Below are 21,944 nucleotides of genomic sequence, written 5' to 3'. Positions count from 1 at the left end.
ATATAGCTATAAAGTAATTTTTCCCAGTGATCTCTGTTACAAAATCATTTGTCTCCAAAGGTGGCAGGGGAAGACCCCCAAAGCTGCAATTTGTAGTTTTCTTTTTCAGTGCAGGGCTTTGTATTATTTTCCTAGCCCTGAAATTTCACCTCCCCACCACTCCATCTCAGTCATAAAAATTCCTTCAATGCTTTGAACGTCTGTTTCTCTCTTTCTTATATTTTGCACTGCTCCCTACTTACTAATAAATTCGTGCTTTCAATCAGTTCAAAATGCTACGTGATGCCTTTCCTGGAGAAATATGCTAATATCTAAACACAAAGACCTTCCTCAAATTTTCAAGTGTTCTTAGGTTTCTCTCCCAGAGTAAATAAACCCACCATGAAGAAGAAATCAGTTTCCTGTCTTTCCTCCCACTTTGTGAGTCCCCCTTCCAAAAGGTTTACTGTTTTGTAGTTTGCTTAAAAATTATGAGTAACATTCCATCTGATTTACAAAACCCCTTTTTTTCAAGCTACTTATTACGTCAGTTTATTCTGAATGACCTAGTTTATTCTGCACCTTAAGAAGTCTCATTTGCTGTTTGTTAATTCCTCTTCTGCTATTCATAAAAGAAAAAAGTGAGTTAGCTTGAGGGCAAACAATTAGATGAGCAGATAACAAATCTTAGGATTCAAGTGTTGGAAATTTTCCTTCTTCCCACAGTAAATGAAAGAATGTGATGATAGTTATGTTACTATCCATCAGGTGATCCTCTGAAGTCAAATGACAAATATGATGCAAATCTTAATTTGGGGTATCTTATAATTATTATTACAAATAAACTGATACATGTGCAATATGTATTCTTTTTATGAAATCACATAATCCTAGATTTACTTCCAAATACCAGCTAAATTAATCCTTTAGGCAAAGGGAGGCAATTCATTTCCTGACAAAATTAACTCTGAAAGTTTTTAATCCCTACTATAATTTTGTTGATTTAGTCAATAATTGTTTTCCCAAAGCCAGACCGTACTCTAGACACTGAAGATATAATGGTGAAGAAAAACAGTTTACCATTCAAGAGGCAGAAATTAGCAAGTAGTTGTCATTACTAGTAAGGAATACCGTTCAGTGCCATAACTATTTAGGTAATTATTAAATTACAACTGTGGTATGACCACAAAGTGACCCAGGCTGGGGAAGGATGGGGAGCTTCTCAGCAGAATTTGAGAGAACTCACAGACTACTCCTCTGAGAAGGAGTCAATCAGATGACATAAGGGTGGAAATGAAAAGCATCCCAGGCAGAGAAACATTTGCAAAGATTCTGAGGTGAGAATGTAAACAGTTCACTGGGAGAATTGGGGCTGCTGCTAAGAGGAGTGAGGATGAAAATAATGACAGTTAATCTCTGTTGAGTGCTACTACATGTACAGACTCAGAATCCTCACATCAGTGCTGACAGATGAGGAAACTGAGAGGCTTAGAGAAGTTAACTTGTCCAAGGCCTCAAAGAAGCTGGAAGGTGTCAAGCTGGGGTCTGGCCGAGGCGGGCTGCTACCAGGCTCTCTTCTCTGGACCTGCAAGCCATCACAGCTTCCTGGGAGCCAGATCAGCTTAGAGCTCACCTCACGTTCAAGATTCATTCTATAAACTTTTGTTTTTCACAGAACGACATCGTGAAGCATGAATGTATTAGAACAGCTTCGGTCTCACTCCCCAGAGTCTTGATAAATATATGGTTCCTAGTTGGAACCCGTTTCACTAGGAAATATTACATGGGATCTTTTTGTTACAAAAACATTAAGAGAATTCCAAGCATTAATATAGCAAATGCCCAGGGACCCATTAAATAAAAGAACCATATCTTCTCAGGAATTTTCTAATAGAGATTTTTGTTCCCTCCCTACCCTCTTCCTCTTTTCGCAGAGGTAACAACTATCATGAATTTGTCTCCTTTTTATTCACACACATGTACACACACACACACACAAGCATTATCTGGTACATGACATTGTTTTAAGTGGTTTGATATTTACATAACAAATATATAATATTCTGAAATTGCATTTTTCACTCTACATTTCTGGTTTTGAGGTCCATCCATGTTGATACATAAAGGTCTGGTTCATTCCTTTCAAGTTTTGTAGCGTATTCTATCAGCCAAATACATCACAAACCCCTACTAGCAGACATTTAGGCTGTTTTCAGAGAATTACTAATCTAAATGTCATTTTGGAGCCAAAACTCTTTTTTTCCCCACAAATCTAGAAAAAGCAGTTTACTAAGATAGTGAATCTTACAGATTGCTAGAAATACTTATAAAATTGATCACTTTTAAACAGCCTTTTTTCTAAAACATAAACTTTGGATAATTCAAGTTGTATAAAAATACCTAGATATGTAAAATACTATGACTCTCTGAAAAGGGGAAGTTAATACTATTTTTAATTTATAAAGTATTTCAAACATTTCTAGTTCAAGTGAACCTATAACCATCCTGTTGAAAACAAAACACACTGAAGAAAGAATGGATGCAGAAAATAGTCTGTTTACAAGCACTTTCTTTTTCTGATAACCACACTGACTAGGCAGAAAAGTCACAAAGCATTGGAGCAAGGAGGGGAACAAACCAAAGGTTTCTCTAGAATGCTCTGTTCAGTGTTCCAGCCAGAAGATAATCTAAGGCACAACCCCCTAAAAAGATAACATTTCACTTCAGAATCAAAGGATCGGGACGCGCCTACTATGGCCCAGTCAATGCTGGATAAAGAGGATCATTAAGCAAAGCAATAAAATGTCCTGTTTTTTACCTTGAAGTGATTACACCTATAAACAGTGTGACTATAAACAATGGTCTATTTATACTAACGGAAATTTTTAGCTCAAGAGCATTGTAACAAGGTTTATTATCCAGTGTAAACTGAAGTCAAGTCTACCAATAGATGAAGACCTGTCTTTGGGATTCCTATACCTTTGACATTATTTTCTATAAAGAATAATTCGAGAAAACCACAAAAGGCAGATGTTTTAAAATATGGATCATTGTTTACTAACGGCTGCATTCTCTACACTATAAAATAACCTAGTCTAGAAAATGCAAAAGAAAATTCAAAAATGGGCATTCTCTTTGAAGGGAGGGGCAAGAAAATTCTCTTTTCTTAGTAGATTTCCAAAGAAGTGTACACCATCCCCATGAAGGTAAATAAAAAAAGAAATCAGGGTTTCCAACGAAAGAAGTAACTCCGGAGCTTTGGGGGGGTCACAACGGAGTCTGACTGTTCAGCCCTGTTTTCACAAACAATTAGCCAAATATTTTAGCACCTTCCATAGGCGAGTCAAGGTACCACTGCTTTTAGATCTCTGGTCTCCAACCTCAGAAATCCCTCTAGGTTTAGGAAAACCTACTCAGACTTCAGGAGACAGCTTTGAACTCAACTGAAATTTATCCTACCAGTAGGTCAGTGAAATAGCTGGCCAAGGAAATGGAGTGACTCTAACATCCATTTGTCCATCCATCCATCCAACACAGGTATGTGGTACCCACCCATCACAAGGCACAAGATCTCAGGGTACAAAGGACTATCAGAGCTGAGAGCACAGCTCTAAAGGCAAACCCATATAAACAAAGACAATTAAACATACCAAACATAACCTTCTGCCTCACTCTAACCTCTTAACTGCAGGTTCAAAGTGCACTATTTTATTATTTTTCAATTAAATGATGTTTATTATAGAGAATCCATATTATCCTAAAACATGCAATTTTTTTTTTTGCATTCCCCTTCAAAGGGCAAAATATATAGTATGAACAGCAGAACCTAGAAGTTGAAAGATTCTTAGCGAGGGAGTAAGAAATCACCAATAGACCAAGAACCAAAAGTGGAACTGCTTAACTTTTTGAAACTTCCCCATGTTTGTGATTTAATGTATGAAGACTTCCCCAGCAGTTAGTCACTAGCAGTAAGCAATGGCTTCTGCACAGAAAGGCAAGGGCAGTTAGGAGGCACGTCCACTCTGCAACCATGCTAGGCTATGGACAAACGAGGTGAAGGGACAATGACTGTGCAAAGAGCCTTTAAGACAAAAGCCACCAGCAAGTCCCTGGGTCCCGAAGCAAGGGTACAAAAGAGCACAGGAGGGACCTGTGTCTGTGCAGTTGCCCTGCTTCACAACAGTGCAGTCCTTATCAGTGCCCTAACACCAGAACCTCTGCCCTGAACAACAACTAGATCAGCTGTAAGGCAATCTAAAACCAATGCTTGGCCGAAGAAAGTAATCCATCATCTAATATGCTCTGCGTAGTTCCTTGTTACTAACTGAGGCCTAATTGTTGGGTTGCTTCTTGAGCTGAAGGCTTTACTTCCTGAAATGAGAACTGGTCTTTGATATGCCTAAGCACAGAAAAATGAAACCTTTATTTATAGCATGCTGTACTATGTGAAAATAGGGATTTCATTTCAAAAATAAAGTTCTTTTTTTTTTTTTTTTCTATCTAAGATGATTCTGGACCAGAAAAACCAGAGGAAACTAGACGGAGGATATGGGCCAGTCTGGGTCTTGGAAGATGGATTAAGGACACCTCAGCAGAGACCCAGATAGGTAACAGTGGGAAGGCAGAGAGGGCTGGTTTGCAAAGCCTGGTCTGGGTTATGTCAGGAAACCAAACTGGTTCAGTCTGAAAACACCAGTGAAGAGTAGAGTGAAGAAATAAAGAAAAAGCCATATAATAGTAATGAAATCGGTCTTCCTGTGGGGCACATCACAGACACAGAGCAAGCAGGGCAATCTGCAAGCCAGTCCAGACAGGAGCAGCTTGGACAGGGTGGAGCCAGGACCCCGACCCAGCTGCACTCGGGCTGCAGAGGGGAGGGGTCAGGGCACCAGGCCCTCCGCAAACCCTCTACACTCATTTCCTTGTGGCTGCAAGAACAAAGTGCCACAAACAGGGGGGCTCACAATAACAGAAGTATATTATCTCACTGTTCTGGAGGCTAGAGGTCCAAAATCCAAGTGTTGGCAGGGCCATGCTCCCCCTGGAACCTGCAGGGGAACATCGTTCCTTGCCTCTTTCTAGTTTCTGGTGGTTTGCTGGCACTCCTGGGCACTCCCTGGCTTGAAGATACAACACTCCAATCCTCCGTCTTCACACAGTGCTCTCTCCCCGTGTCTCTGTCTTCACACAGATGCTTCTTATAAGGACACCAGTCATATAGGACTAGTGGCCCTACCCTGTTCCAGCATGGCTTCATCTTAACTAATTATACCTGTAATGACCCTGTTTCCAAATTAGGTCACTTTCTGCGGTACCGGCAGCTGAAACTTCAACACATCTTCTTAGGGAGACACAATTCAACCTATAACACCCTTCTGGGGATGCCCAGTCCCTGCCCTCAGCCAGAGGGTCACTGATGCTCTAGAGCCATTCAGAATACCTGGGTGCTAATTCAAGTTAAAGAGAAGTAGAAAAAAAGTTGCCCTATGGTGGTGAAAGTCAGAATGGCGGTTTCCTTTAAGGAGGGAGCAGTGGCTGGGGAGGAGGACACGGCGCGCTCCCGGAGGGCAGGGCCTGGAGGCAGGTTACGTGGGCATGTTCGCCGGGAGGAAACGTATGGAACCGTATTTATGTGGTTTGTGTACTCCTCTGTGTCTGATACACTTCCATAAGAACTTTACTTTAAATAACATTGGACAAAACGGAGCTGTCCAAGAAATAGAGGTGGGTTGTTTTTTGGGGGGGGGGTAGTTTGCTGGACATACCTTTTTATTTAATTTAGCCTTTAGCTATATTCGGTTTTTTGGGGTTTTGTTTTTGTTTTTGTTTTTTCCGAGCAGATTCTAGTCTACTGGGTGAGCACAGGCCTAACGTCTCAGCTGGCTATTGGGGCAGGTTATATAGCACAGCCATTTCCAGTTTAACTAGAACGCTAGACATTTTGGCCAAGCGTGAACACACTTGGTAGAACCTCAGAAAGGGCCATTTTCTGGGAGAAGCCCCAACCCAAGTGTTAGCCACTCAGCCCTGATGATTCAGACACTCGAGCGGTCGGTTTACCTGAGCTGTTCAATTGCTAGGAGCTAGTGTATAAATGGAACTGCCAAAGTAATCCACTTATAATGAGAAAAATGTAACTGCCAAGGAGTATATATTTAAACTGGCAGATTGACAACTTCTCCAGGCAAATCCATGAGAGAAAGAAAGTTGTCTGACTGTAATAATTCTACCTAATAAAACTGAAAAATGGAAATAAAATAGATAAAATACAGGTGGATTGACCCCCACATTGTTCAAAGGCCAACTGAGTATATAAAAATGACAAATACAAATGAATAATAAGAGTAACATCAAGAAAACTAAATCTAAAGTTGAGCTGAGGTCTTTGGAATTGTTTCAGGATAATATAAAGGGGTGTTTTCCTAACTATGTGTTCAGAATAAGCACTCACATTATTACTACTGAGATTGCAAATTTTGTGGAAAGGAACTGAATATTCAAAGAATTTAAATACTGATCAATTTGGAATCAGCAATTCTACTTACAGAATTTTCTCTGAGGAAAAAGTAAATTAATGATGTGTAAAAATATTCATATATTAGATTATATTTATATCAGTTATTTATGTTTAAAAAAGAGAAAAAAAAGCAAAATTTCCAACAGCAGCAGTATGAATAAAAAATTATGGTATGTAAAATAAGCAAGAGTCATTAAAATCATATCACAACAAGGAAAAAAAAAAAAAAAGAAAGTTGTTTGATAACCACAGGCTCATAGTAAGGGAGCGTTCTTCCCTCAGCAGTGCTGGAAATGTGGCAAGACACTTTTTGCCGTTGCCCTCTGTTTTCCTAGCCTCCTTGCAGACCTCTCCCACACATTCCATTTTCAGGCTAATTACAGATCAAGTTCTAGTGTTTTTTCTTTCACATCTAATTCTCCTCTGGGAATTTTAAGCTCTTGTGGTTAGGGTGTCTTGGGTCCTATTGCTTAATTTTTAAGCAAGAGAAATCAACACCAAAAGACAGAGTTAAAATATACCGAACACCACTCAGACTTAGTAGAAAACATATTTCTGGAATGAAAACACTTAAGATTTTTTAGAATTAGATATAATTCAGACATTTAACATCCGATATTGCATCAGCTCTGAATAATATACTGCTATATAAAAAACTGTCTTACAGATGGGAGTGGAAAGGAGAGGGGGGAACAAGAGTCGAGAGGGGAAGGAAGCCAAAACTTAATTGCAATGCAAACATAGAAATAAAAATCAATTATTGATCAAATTTTACATACAAATTATCAAGCATATAATTTTATGAAGCTGTAGCTTTCTTGGGTGCGAAATGTATTAGGGAGCCACTTAGTTTCAAGGTGGTAATTTGTAGTGGTCCTCTTGATGGTTCTCCCGGGGTGTCTCTGTCCTACTGAAGCCCATTTCTACTCTCAAATTTCATACAGAAAGCCATGCTTCAGAAGTCTCAAATGATACTTCACAAATTTCTATCTTTCAAACACTAAGGTTATGAAAAATGAGAGCATTAACATCAATTACACATTACCATTAACTAATGTTTTCATCATTTCCTATGAAAACAGCAAGTGGAAGAGATGTATTCTATGTCACATGCAAAATCCAAGTCCACGTTAGAAGCAACGTGCAGAACTTGATTGGTGTAAACTGTCCATATAGACCTGCAGCCCAAGTATACATCCTTCTAGGGCGATGTAACCATATAGGCCACAGATCTGAGTCTTATTCTCTCCTGCATCATCTCCCCCAACACTTAACTTCGAACATTATGCCCTATGAGCACCCAGTTTTGCAGAGTTCTCTGTCATACTCAACACTGTTTCATGCTTCAGTGCCTTTGATCATGCTGTTCCTGCTGCCTGGAGTGTCCCTTCCCATCCTTCCCCCTCCCCGCCATAAACTGGAATCATCTACTGGGATTCTGCTCTTTTTTTTTCTCTCACCCTGCATTTGGATGAGGATAGAGGAGCTTCTAAGAAGGCAAAATGGGCAAAGCTGTTCCAAGAATACAGATAACTATAAAAAAGAATGTGTATATATACACACACACACATATAACTGGATCACTATGCCATACACCAGAAACTAATAACATTGTAAATCAACTATACTTCACTAAAAAAATGAAAGCAAAGAATATATTGTACAACACAGGGAATATAGCCAATATTTTATAATAACTATAGATGGAGCATAAGCTTTAAAATTATGACTCACCATGTTGTACACCTGAAACTTATGTAATATTCTACATCCACTATATCTCAATAAAAATAAATTAAAATGCAAATTAAAAAATACAGATAACTATATCATATTTTTTAAACTATAGAAAAAAAGACAAACATGTTAATTTTTTTAATGGATATCTGATGAGAGTAGTTTTTACTTCTTAACGCTAGTTTATTCTGAAAAACTCATAGTGCTATTCAACCAACAGATTTTCATCCCCCGAACTCCACCTGGAGCCCATGTGTGCACACAGATGCACACACTTACATATGTGCACACACACACACTGCACCTCTCCACTGTATGTCCATGGACCCCCTATATTATAAATAGCACCATGTCTGGTACATGATAAATGCCCAAATACTTGTTGCTGTTCACTGAAAAATAATTAAAGAACTACAACAACATGGGTAGATTAATAGACTCCAAAGTGAAGTCAGGTGCTAAGAGGAAGCAGACTGGGGAAAAGATCAGAACTAGAGAAGGTCAAACAGAAAGGCCTTTCTGGAGAAAGTCCATGCTGAACAATTTGAGGAAGAACAGTTATAATGATAGAGTTATAATAGTAGTGTCAAGTAACATAGATTAAATGTTTGATATTTGTCAGGCACTATGCTGAACTATTTAAATGGGTTTTCTTTTTAATTACCATAACTGTGATGTGAACATTATTTCAAGTTCATAGATAACGAAAGTGATGCTCAGAAATGTAAGGCATTTTGTTTAGAGTTGTGCAGTCATTAGCCCTGAAGGTGAAAAAAGGTTACAATCTGGCCTGATGGGGGAGTGTGGAATGAAGGAAAACAGCGCTGAGTGTCAGAGGAACATGGCGAGTTACAGAGACCACAGGTTCAACCGGAGGGCGAAAAGAAAGTCAGCAACGCAGGATGGCAGAAAACTTCAAAGGGCCGTGGGAGAAATTCTCCGGATTTCTGAGCAGAAAAAAGTTTCCGTAATGAAAACCACGCTTGAGGAATGTTATTATGAAAGGTGTGTGGACAGGAGTATTGGTGATCATAGATGGAGAACTTGGGTAGAAGCTTTTTATAATAATATAATTATATTACCTATGGTTAAAGCAGAAGAGCCCCACCCACCAACTCTGCAAAAATAGTGGGGTTTTTTGGCCTTTGTTTATTGGTTTTTTGCAGTGGGAGGGTCAGACTTTTCCTCCAAAAAAATCAGGGCCTGGAAAACATTTACAGGTCCTTCATGATGAGAAATTACACATATCGCTTAACATCCTGCTTATGAAAAAAAATCCAATTATTTCTAATTTAATTGTAGCATAGCTGGGATGAAACAAGAGTGATTAGCTAACTCACTTTGACATTGACCTGAAATATTGGCTCCAAGTATCAGAAGTGTCTTGACGGTGGTGTTCTTTATCTCACAACGATCATTCACATTGACAACAGAAAGTCCCTTTAACTTTCAGAGTCTGTCAATTAAATAAGGTTATATAAATTAGCTGCTGTTGCTTACAAGCAGTTGAAAAATCAGTGGAGATGCCTGGATTGTCATCTCATTGCTCTCATCTAAATGCAACTGGATAACCCATTTTCCATTTTTTAAGTGCAGTTTTATAATTTTATATTATCTCTGTTATATTATAATAATAATTATATATAATCTATATATTATATTATAATCTATATTTATATAATATATATTATATATTATAATCTATATTTATATAATATATATTATATAATTATATTTTCTATATTATCTATATTTTATATTAAGTTTTTATTATTCATGAAAAGAAGTCAGGGAATTTTTTAAAATCTCTGATCTCTTAGTCTTTGGCTCTATGCTGAGCATAGAAAATATACAAATTCCCTTCTCTTTGCTTCCTCTATCCCTTGATACATGAAGGACTCTCAAATCCTAAAGGGCGGCACAGGTTTTAATAAAAGCAGTTTATTTTATTTCATTTATTATATTTTATATTGTATTACTTTTTAAACTATTTTATACTTTATTTTGTTATTTCAATAAAAGGAGCACCTTCCATGGTGCTGGCCTAAATATCTGCAATAGAATATTTCCTAAGAAGAAAACCAGCAAACCGTCAGAAGCTGTGAGCAGATAACCTCTCTGAGGACTAGAATCGGATGCAGTGGAAGGAGGGTGACCCCGTAAAATCAGCTCAGAGACAAGAGGCTGTATTTATATGGCATCACGTCCTTGAGGGACAGGAAAAAACAAATCTAAAAGGTAGACTCTTTCAATATTCAGAATTTTTAAATTATGTATATGCCCCCTGACAACATCATTCTTTGTAAGAAACTTTGTCACTCAGAGTCCCAGCAAGAGCTCACAACTGGGCCTCTCCCACTGCGCTCTGCCAGGCAGGAACCCCTCCCAGCTCTGGCGAGCTTGATGAGGAGAGCTTTCTATTTCCAGGGCATTTGTTTATGTCTCCAGCTAGGTTAAATGATACCCAATAGAAATCTAAGAAATATCATAACAAGCCCTGGAACTTAAGCAGTGCAAATCTCTGCCTATGAAAGGGCATGAAATCATGGATGTGAGACACTGTGCTATTAAGTGATTTTGTTATCCACATTCTTGGCACACTTATTTCCTCAGTAACGTAACCACAAACCTGACTAACCCAACTCGAATTATCATACATTATGAATTATGAAGCTGTCCTAAAAGTTTACTGTACGTGAAAACAAATTTGAGAATATTTTCTCATATCCTGATCTGATAACATTCACATACTAGTCTCTTATCTGTCAGCATAAGAACACTATATTATTTTCTAAAAGAAAAAAAAAAAACACTTCAAAACCAGAAGGGTTTTAATTAATATAGACAAATCTACAGTAATGAGTTCACCTTTCACCTGTCTTCTCCAATGGGCACATTTTTTGAGATGACAAACTGATAATCTTAAGAGCTATAAAGATGAATCCTAACAGCTATAAAGAAGTTACAATTGAGCTAAGATATTTACATTGTGAGTTAATTCATGAACCCTGGTCAGGCCATTTGGCAAATGTCTGCTCTATCTATAATGTTCTGGACACTACACCAGATACCAAGGACACGGGGTGAGCAAGACAAGACATCATCATTGCCCTCTCAAATAGAAACTTGTTTCAGATTTAATGCCACGACATCAATCAGAAAAAAGAAAAAAAAAACAAAAAGTTCAAAGTGAGCTGTTAAGTTATATACATTAGTTAAGTATGTATGTTCATAAATAAGCAGGGCATCTGGCTAAAGAATCTCAAAAACAATTTTCTCTCTGAAGTACATACTAAGTTTCCCCCAAGAGTTATAAATTGTAATCTAGGAATCAAAAGTTGGCTGATAAAATGCTTCTATTCCTTTCTGATAAACCAGTGCGACTAGGAGATACTAACTTGGACATAAACTTTCATGATTTAAGTGCTATTCTAGGACTGCCAAGATCATGTACAAAGAACAATAGAAATGAAAGTTCTAAGGCACAGAATAGTGCCTTGACAACTATTACAGAGTCCTGCACATTTCCCCTGAAACTGGACCTCCCATAACAGACTGCATAGCCTGTGGGAAGGGGAGCTCAGGAAAAGGCAAGACCTTCTCATTATTCAGAATCTCCCCTCCTGGGACATCACTGTCTAGCAAAAGATACCAACTGTGATTGATTTGACTAGATAATTAATTTTTAGGATCTACTTTTGGATGTGACCAGCCAACCTAGAGACTTAGAGACAGAGACTCAGTCTGGAGAGCGGTGGAGATGTCAAAGCCAGTGATGGAGAGTTCCATGCATGAAGGTGAAACTGAGTGAGTATATGGATTTATTTCAGAGGATAAGAGGACCCCTGTCCAGGGTTCTCTGAGCTCTGCCTCTCCATGTGGATATGCCTGTGCCCTGGTCTAGGGCAAAGAAATCAGTGACGGCCAATTAACAGGGAGAATAAAAACAAACTGAGAGTGAAAATACACATGTGTACATGTGTGTCTATAAGACAAACGGGAAACCCCATCACCCACCCAGGTGAAGACTGAGTCTCTAATTTAGAATTTCCAGTGGCATCCTACTCTTTGAAAACACAATTCAAACTCCTGTCTAAGATTGGAAGGCTTCACATAAGCTGTCTTCTGCCTACCTCACTGACTTCATCTCCTATCTTTTCCCCTTTTACATCTCCATGTGCAAGTTCTTCAAACACTCCAAATTCATTCATGCCCCAGGGCCTTTGCAGGTGCTGTTCCTCTGCCTAGAATTCTCTTCCTTCTGCTCTCCCCTTGAATGGCTCCTTATCATTCACATCTCACTTCAAATATCCTCTCCTCAGAGGAGCTCTCTGACTGCTCTAAATTAGCTTCCATCACCCCCTGCACACTGCATTGTCTTTGTAACACTCATTCTATCTGAAAAAATTTTTTTCATTTATTTGTAACCGGTTTATTAAGTCTATTTCCCACAAAAAAAAAAGCTCTATAAGAGTGGGGGCTTCATCTGTTTTGCTCAATGCTGCACCCCCATGCCTAGCACCCAGGATGTCTCCCGTTCCACGGGGGGTACTCAGTAAATACTGCTTGACTCTCCAGTCCTCCCTTATAGACGGCAGGAGAAAGTCACTGAAGAGCCATTGCAAAACCACTGTCTGCTCCCTGTTGCCTGGTCTGAGTGCAGGGACCACCACCCAGAGCCATACCAGCCCCGGATCTGCTTCCCCAGCCTAGGAAGGTGAGAGAAACCTGCCTCCCTTGGAGGAATCTCTGGCTTCCTTGCCACCTCTTCCCCTGGAGGCTTATTCCCTCAGCTTCTACAGACCTTTCCAGTCCCAACCAGATAAAAACTAAATCAATATTGAAAGAGTTCGTCAAAACCCAGTATTACTACAAGCTACTGAAGGAGACAATGTCATTGGCACCCTATGTCTCAGATGTACGGAGGGAAAAGGGACCCTTTTCACTCAGCTTTTCAGTGTTTAGGATAAGAAAATCCTTATCTAAGGGTTGGGCACTTTCCTTCCCCTCTTTCCCAATGGTCCTGGAAGAGGAAAGGCCCTGGTCAGATGCAGAAGGCTGTGGCAGGAAACAGTAAGTGGGCCATACCTCCCTGGATAACCAACAGCTCTTTAAAAAAAGATCCATGGATGTGGAAAAGAGACTCAGATCCTACTGCCCTTTACTCTCTTTTACCTTCATAACTTCAACTCCAGAATCTCACCCCTATGGCAGCCAAGTTCTTGACCAAGTTTTGATACTCCCACTGATTCAGTACCGGGGAGTTATTGTCAGGGGAAAGAACATTGGCTAAACTATCACACTGAGGGCACTGAGCTCCTGACACCCTGATAAGAAACCACAATGACAGTTTTCTACTGGAACACCATAACATCCAATGCATACACCCTACTCCACACCTTAAGCTCACCCTCAATTAAATACTTTTTATTTTCAATCTGTCAGAATTCAATTGGAAATTGCAGTGTGTGCTGTCATCCACTGTAGTTGGGATAAATAGGAGAGGTTCACTTCAACTGTGAGGGTGGGGATGTAGATCTGGGAATACATCTTCCCAGCATGAAGGATGAGTAGGAATTTCTTTGAAAACATATTCAGAGTGAAACAAACTCTCAGAATATAAGCCATCGAAGATAACATGACGTCATGAATTTGGCCAGACACAGCACATCTAAGGGGCATGTCAAAGATGTAGAGAAGATAAAAGATAACTAATTGGTGAAAGTCTGAAGCTGTCAGAAGGAAAGACAAAGTTTGCAGAGCACCTACTCAAGAAGGCCAGTCTGAGAGGTAAATTCTGATCAGGTGATATATAACCGAAGTGTGTGCAATTGTCTGGAATGGTGTAAGGCAGTGGTGAAGTGACCTTCCTGTGATCCATTCTAAGTCCCTTAACCTCGGGTAGTCTCAGTTTTTTTTAACTATAAAATCACATTAAACATTCCTGTCTCATAGGGCTGTTGGGAAAACAGGATATGGGAACCCATGGGGAATCACAGTGGGTGCCACCTGAGTTTTGTGCATGCCTCACCTTGATAAGCATCACCTGGAAGGCATGTGAAACAAATTTCTGGTCCCCAGTCTAGATGGAATCATAAATCCACAGAAGCCAGGTGGTAACCTGCATGGTTAGCAGATAATGCTTATCAGAGAAATATCGGAAATACGGTATTGTTTCACTTCTCTCCCAGAATATCCCACATGATATGGAACACAAAAACATCTCCAACAGAAGAAAAGAGCTGCCACTAATTTCCGGAGGGAGAAAACAGGAAAATTGCAATTTCCACAAAAGACTGATTTTTTTTTTTTAAATGGTATGTCTCTTAATGGCATTCTTCTGCCAGTACTGTCTATTCTCTTCTGAGCCCACAGATCTGTACTGATTTGGGGGCATAAAAAATTATTTCCAACAAATCTACTGAAAAATAGTCAAAAAAGCAGTCTTGTTTTATTGCGCCATAATAAACATGGTACAATATGAGATGATGGTAAAAATATTGCTCAAGAGAAGCCCCATTAGGCAACCAGTGAAGACCTTCCCTCCCCCTCCACAATTAAGGACAGCTTTGGTAGCCGGAACAGGAAAATACAGTTTCTAGAAAAGTTCTCTCCTTATAAACCAGTTTCCATTATCTAAAGTGTCTCCCAGGTCAATAGGCTTATTCAGAGAGGACAAACTAGATAACAATCTAACGGTGGCTCTTTTGCAGATCTTGGTATTAAAAGCAGCTGTCGGTGAGACAAAAAGGAAGAGAAGGAAGGGAAAACAAATCCATTTACAAATGTCAGATCAGCATGCTTTCAAACGGAAAACAACCCGGTAGCCTGACCAGATCTTCTCACATGTTTAACAACTCCATGTAAAAAGAGAGTTCCATGGTCTGCAGCTGGGAGAGAAAGTTTGAAGACCAGAAAGGCAAATACCCAAACTAGCCTCGTAAAGGAGGCTCTCACACCTGAAGATTAGTGTGAACGTTGGTGTGAAAGGCCAGAGGGCGAGGAGTTTCTGGCAGAAATGTAGCTTCCTTAACTACCTAATTACAGCTGGGACTGCATTCGTCTTACAGCAATGTGACTTTTTGATTCTAGAGTCTGCTGCTTATGTCGTTTCTAACATGCTGGCATTCAAGATGTCATTCTTATCCCCACTTCCAAGCATCGTTTTAAAAAACATTATCTCTGAACAGCAGCTACTCTACGCCCGTCCCCAACCTCTCCCCCTCTTCTACTGAAGACCCCCCCCCAAAATGTGCTTTGGGTTTGTTTTTAGTTTCTGAAAATCGCTTTTTATAGATATTCTAAGCCAAAATAACAGCACACAAGGGACTGGGATCTTGAGAGTTCTGGAACAATCAGCCTCAAAACCACAAGTTTCTTCTCCCCTTTCTTGAAAACTAACGGCAGCCCAGGCACTGCAATTTTCTCACCGCCGCCCTTTTCCCCCAAACCGCCTTGGGGCTGGTTTTGTTAGGTCCAGTTCCACCGTGGCGGGAAAAACGGTGCCTCGGAAATTTTTGTAAGGTAAAAGAAGAGAACCTTCCAGACCTCTTACCCCTGCTAGCGTACAGACCCTTTTACAAGAAAACAATAGTGAGTGAGGAGCCCGCCACCCGCGTCGGCCTCTCCAGCGCCCGAACGCCTGGCGCCCCTCGCGTCCTTCCCCGGCGAGCATCGGGTTCCGAGCGCCCCAGTGCTCCACTGCGCCCCCGGTGCTCCCCACCCCGTAAACCCAGGGGTCGCGGAGTTGCCCCCCGCAGCTCCCGGGGTCGGGAGGATGCGTGCAGAGGCAGTGACCTCAGCGCGCCTCCCCCGCCCTTGACCCTGAGCCTCAGCGGCTGCACCGCCCGAGGGTCTCCCCGCACCCCCAACCTCCCTCCCCTCACCCCCAACCTCCCTCCCCTCGGCGACGCAAACCCGCAGCCAAGAGGGCGGGGGAGTTACCCGCCGAGGCCCTGGCGTGAAGACCGCAGGAGGGTGCCGGGCTCCGCGGCCGGGGGCCCGCCGCTCTCCGCTCTTCCGCCGCCCTTCGCTCCAGTCCACTGCTGCCTCTCCCGCGGCGCCTGCAGCATCGGGCCGCCGAAGCCCGCGGCCGGCGGAAACCGGAGGAAGGTGGCGCAGGCGGAATGCAGTCTCCTCGGACCTAGCGGGGCAGCCGGGAAGGGCTCAGCGCCGCCCGGAGTCCGCCGCGCCCGCCGCGCGCGGGTCCCGATTCCGGGCGAAAGCGCCGAGCGCCTCCGGAGCCGCGGGGAAGCTCCTCCTGCTCGGCGGCTGGCGCGGGCTGCGTGATGACCGCGGCCGCCCCCAAGTTCGCGGAGGAAGATGCAATGCGGCGGGAGGCAGTGGGGCTCTCCGTTCCCCGGGTAGCAGCCGAGCCCCTACCTTTCGGGCTGGGCGGACACCAGCCGCGCGCCCTCTCCGGGCGTCCCGGATAGGAAAATCACCACGAAGGGAGGGCCGGGGAAAAGCGGCGGGTGGCTTCGGGACAAGGTAGGAGGATCAAGTTCCCCAGCCAAGAAGACACTCCCATCCCGCCCTGGTTAGTTTGAGCTGCAGGGGCGAAAGTGAGGGGCGGCTCGGGTGCTTCCCCTCCCCGCCGGGCAGGCAGGCGGCCGAAGTAAACACTTTTGCTCTGCGCATCGGGGACTTCTGTGACTCGAGGCGGGGCAGGCGGTTTGGTCCTAAGTAGAAAGAGTAGGGGCTGTTCAGACACCGGAATTCCTGGGCTCTGCCCTTCAAGGACTAACGTGTTAGGGCTTTTCATCTTTTGGAGGAGAAGTTACTGTAGGGAGAATAACGAAGGTGAGACATGCATTTCCTTTTCTTCAGGAAGTGGGTCTCCCTTGAGAAAAGCGTGTATTAAAAATGTCTTCATACTTGGATGGCTGTGAATACTTTTTAAATTTCAGTGTTTGTGAAATAATTCATTGTCTAACAGCATTAATAACTCCAGACTTTGGCACTAAGCACCATGATCGCGTGCCATCAGATGACCCTGGGGAGAAGAGCCACAGACCTGGGTACTGTTCAAAGTGAGCAGCGGGTCGAGCACTAAGGAAGTCCTCTGTCTGTGAAGACTTGCTGGTATTTGCATTAATTTTAACAACAGCCCTAGGAGGCAGCACTTGTTATTCTCCCAGTTCTACTAATCAAAAAACCCAGAGGGTTCAGAAAATTCTTGTCCGTTTCTACAAATTGCCTTTGAAGTAACCCACACGAATTTTGTAATTTTAAAGGTGATTGCTGAGACATCAGAGTAGTGAAAGATGTTCCCGGTATTTGTCCATCTAGGCCCATTTTTCTTGAGGTTACTCTGCCCTTTTAGGTTTTCTGGAGTTTCTTCTTACCCTTCTCTTGTTCACATTCTTCAGAATTAAAGTAGTGTTAAATCTCCTCCACCCTGGCTTCCCTAGGATTTTTAGATCTGCAAAGTTATGTGTTAAGGGGAGAGGCCATCTGCTGTTCCTAGGTGACATTTGTGCTTCTTATTCAGTAGTGGCCAAAAAAGGCACTGTCCACCGAAGCCTACTTCAAAGTCCACCTCCTCCACTGGCCTGCTTTGTGACCTTGAGCAAGTGACTCAGTGTACTTCCTTTTGGTCACCTTGAAAGTGAGATAATACAACCTATTTTCAGAGGTTGTTAGGAGGGTTAGAAGAGACAATGACATAAAGAATTCTTGGCACAGTGCTTATCACAAAAACCATCAATTCAGGAAGTAAGAATATGAACTACCAGTCACTGCCCACCATGAGTCAGCTACCCTCCATATGTCATATCTGTTCTTCGTATTTATCCTGTGAGCCAGAGTAATCTCATCCTAGGAATTACAAAATGGAGTCAGGAGGTTAAGTAATGCTCCCAAAGTCATACAAGATCTATTTTTGAACTGTGATTCAAATGAATGTGCCTGGAACCAAAACCAGTTTTCTTCCCAGGAACTTACCAGTATGTAACTATCTGGGGCAGGGGCTTTTGACCTGTGAAATGTTATTTAAAAAAACAAACAAACAACACAGGATACATTATTGCATGGACACATGATCGCAACTATGTAAAAGTTTTGAATTCTTGTAAAAGGTGATAAAGAATTAAACAGGGTGGTAGGTTTATAAATTTGTAGACCTCTCTGGGATAGTGATTTTGGTAATTTGACCAGTGGTGGGGGCGGGGGATGTTTTCACAATGTAAATATATTTAACTCAGCTTTTGTGTAGATTCATTCTAATGAGGTGGGAGAGGAAGGGCCAGGAAGTAGGAGAGGGCTATTGGAACATGCAGGGTCCTTTAAAGGCCCCTGAAAACATAATATTTAGGCAGTGTACATATAGGACTGGCTCTGTTTGCTAGGTTTGTTTTTTTGATTATGGATGGTGCAATCTCTTTGAATTAGAATGACATTTTTCATGGGCTGTGTCCTCTGTGTATGCAGGGACAGGTGAGAGTCAGGCTCTCCACACTACCCTGGGGTGCCATTCAGCACCCATAGGCTCATAGTCTAGAGTAAGGTTAAAGAAAGTAGTATTTCTTACTCATCCCAGTGTAGGGCTTGCCTTCCCATTCTCATGCCCTGTCCCAAGTACAAGCTTTCTTGGCATGATAGATGTAGGACTGTCTACAGCATGCAGAGGAGACCTCCTTGTAGGGGCATGCTCTCAGCAGGTCACATCAGATCACAGTAGATGAACTGCAGGACTGGAGACACCTTCAAGGTGATGAGAGGCCACTTTCACACAATATCCCCTTATAAGTTACTAATAAAAAGGAGTTTACTTAACATTCTCAAGGCTTAGGTTGTTCAGTTTTAAACAATATCTGGCTCAAGACTTAGCTTTACCAAGCTAATCCTTTTTGCACACAGTCCTTCCTCCATCTCTGGGAAAGATCCTGCCAGCCCCAGCTTCTAGCTGTCTTGGGGTTTCATCTCCTGTTAGCAATTGTTTAAAGTACATGTGCCTCTCAAAAATAATAAGCCAGTATGTAAGGAGTCTAAATCCTGACATAGAGCTATGACTCTGCCTACAGTGTGGAGAAACGTTCTTCTAAGCAGAACCCTAACTTCTCCAATGTCTCCAGTTTAGAGCAGTCTCTGATCATATATTTGCACATGTAAATAACCACTGTGTTGATTTCTCCAGTATTGTGAGAGAGAATAAAGAAGGAATTCAGGTCTACCAGAAAGCTTATTTGCCGTTTAGTAAAAAGGAGTCTCTCTTTATTCTATTAGTCCTGTTGAGGTTTCAGAAGTCTTAGTGTCCCAGTAGTTCTCAGGAACTGCTTTTACTCTCCTTCCACAAGCTGGAAGGTGAGGGGAGGTGGGAGGGTGGAGCTGGGATTCAGCGTGTTCTAAGCACATGAACATGTGAAATACCTAGATGGTAGAAGCCATAATTCAGACAACTGATGGAAAACAACTGCAATATTATTTAGAAGGGTTAATATGCAGAATATTTAAAGAATTCCTATATATATAAAAAAAAGACAACCCTTTTAAAAATAGGACACAGGCCAGAAGCAAGCAATTCACAGAAGAAATACAAATAGTTCACAAACATGTGCAAAAATTTTAGTGTCTTTTTAATCATCACATTGTGTAAGGAAATGGAGACAACAAGGAGAAATCAGATTGGCAAAAACTAAAAAGATTAATGAGATTAGTGAGTTTCCATCAAAGGTGACAAGGAAACTGCAAGGAAGTGTAAAGAACTTTCTTTTTTGAAGGCAATTTGGTGATTGTTATCAAATGTAAAAGGTTGTGTTGGATTTGAATTTCAAAACCCTAATTAAAGTTCCTTAACTTTCCTCCCCCAAAGACAGTTTGGTCCCCAGCCAAGTGACCTAGGAGAGAGGACCTGGAGGGAAAGGACTGAGATTCTAAGCTGACTCCTCATTACCCCGTGAACAAAGAGGGCAGCCCTTCTGGTTGCTGCACAGACAGAAGGACGCCCCCTGGAGTTTAAGGGGGCTGTCTGCAAAACTGCTGCATCCCGAGCCGCTTGCTCAGAACTCTCATTCAATCCTGAGATGTGCTAGAAGCCTTGGACCACTGCCCCGGCTGCCATGCCCCATCTCAGGAGAGGAGGGAGATGTCCCCGCCTCCCCTTCTATCTGTGGAGATGCTCTCCTAACTTCTAGTCCCGTGACTGATCATTCTGTCAGAATATGCAGGTAACAGTACTCACTTAGCCCATTAATTTTACTTAACAGTTTTAGCTAACACCTTTCTCTCACCTTAGCTGGTTACAGAGCTGACCTTATGCTATTTCACGTCATGAGAGTGTTGTTCTAAGATGGATAAAGTGGAATTGTGGGCATAGGTGAGATAGGAGGGAAGGGAGCATTTAAAGGAATGACACAGCAGTTAACACCAAGATGGTGAAAGATTCAACTCCCAGTAGACCTTGAGGCCCAAGACGGCAGGAGATTTGACTTTCAGGAGACCCTTGTTGTAATATACCCTTGTTGTACCCTTGTTGTAATATATATATATATATTATACATACTATATACATACTAAATGGCACTTGCCCAGGTGCCATGACACCTCCCAGGCTGGCCATAGAAGGTCCAAAAGTAGGTGGTGGCCCAGTTCCTGGGAATCCCAGCCCCTCCCCCAAAGTAGTTGGAATAGTCCTCTCACTTGTTAGCTTATGAATTAACTGAGCTCATATAAACTAACAACCCCCGCACCTCATGGCCAAGGCTGCTCTCCCTTCTAAGTGAGATGGCCTGCACTCTGTCTATGGAGTGTGTGCCTACTTTTACTTTAAACTAAATACCCACCCCCATGCCTCATGGCCTTTCTAGCCTTCTGGGATAAACTAAACTCAGTCAATGGAGTTTGCATCTCTCTGAATAAATCAACTTTTACTCAAGTACACCTTGCTCTAGAATTCTTTCCTGTGCAAAGCCAAGGCCCCTCACTTGGCAGGGCATGTCCCAGGCACTCGCCCGAGACCTGGGACACGGCCATCCTCTCACACCCCATTTTTCCTGTACCATAGGATATGTGAACCTGTACTCAAATAATTTACTGCTTTATATTTCATGTTCAGAAATGCATGCTTAAAAAAAAACTATGCTCCACTGGATTCCTGAAGCACAGTGCAAAGTGGAGTCATTACAGAGGGCTGAGAGTGGCACAAAGGCTTCTCTGCAGTTCCAAACTCCAGTCTGCTGTAAATGCGTGTATCGTTCAAACCAGCAATTCCATTTTCTAGGACTCCATCCTGTAGAAATAATTATGTAGAAACCCAAGAATGTGTATAGGGATGGTCACAGCAGCATTGTTTGTAATGTTTAAAAACAGGAAAATAATGCCCACAAAGAGAAGGTGACTAATTAGATTATGGTATATCCTAGTAAAGAATGAGCTATTGCAAAGCTATGATAAATGTGCACATACATGCACTAATGTGATGGCAGCTACAGTATATTGGCTTTAGAAGTTCTACATCCAGAAAGCACATTCTGTGTGTGTGATTCATTTATATTAAGCAGAAGAGTAAAGGACTAATGATATGTGTGTGTATATATTTGTGAATGTGAGAAAAGTTCTGAAGGCTACATACCAAAATGTTGACAGAGATTTCTTCTAGAATTATAAAGCAAAGAGGGGAAGGGAGGGAGGGCTTTTGCTGTTTACTCTAAATGTTTTTAGTAAAGTGGCTTTTCCCAAATAAACTCACTTTTGCTGGTAAAATAACTGGCTA

General features: G+C 41.8%; 1 protein-coding gene and 1 long non-coding RNA gene across 11 annotated transcripts in view; both read right to left on the bottom strand.

Moving 5' to 3' along the window:
- The window catches only part of ST3GAL6 (ST3 beta-galactoside alpha-2,3-sialyltransferase 6), a 66,872-nt gene extending 49,838 nt beyond the window's left edge, over window positions 1-17,034 (bottom strand). For 3 of the 9 annotated variants that reach the window (XM_032490005.1, XM_014556181.2, XM_032490038.1), the window contains exon 1: window positions 16,616-17,030. The gene's annotated coding sequence lies outside the window, so the exon portion shown is untranslated. The other 6 variants (XM_032490076.1, XM_032490049.1, XM_032490056.1 and 3 more) reach the window with 5 other exon arrangements.
- Window positions 17,035-21,252: 4,218 nt separating this feature from the next.
- Window positions 21,253-21,944, bottom strand: part of LOC106729154 — a 91,306-nt gene continuing 90,614 nt past the window's right edge. For both annotated transcript variants that reach the window (XR_004323522.1, XR_004323523.1), the window contains exon 14: window positions 21,253-21,461. This is a non-coding gene — a long non-coding RNA (uncharacterized LOC106729154). The remainder of the gene's footprint in view (window positions 21,462-21,944) is intronic.

Source organism: Camelus ferus, chromosome 1, assembly GCF_009834535.1.
Source record: "Camelus ferus isolate YT-003-E chromosome 1, BCGSAC_Cfer_1.0, whole genome shotgun sequence".
Taxonomy (NCBI): Eukaryota; Metazoa; Chordata; class Mammalia; order Artiodactyla; family Camelidae; genus Camelus; species Camelus ferus.
The sequence above is the reverse complement of the archived record's forward strand: the minus strand, read 5'-3'. Positions and strand labels throughout refer to the sequence as shown.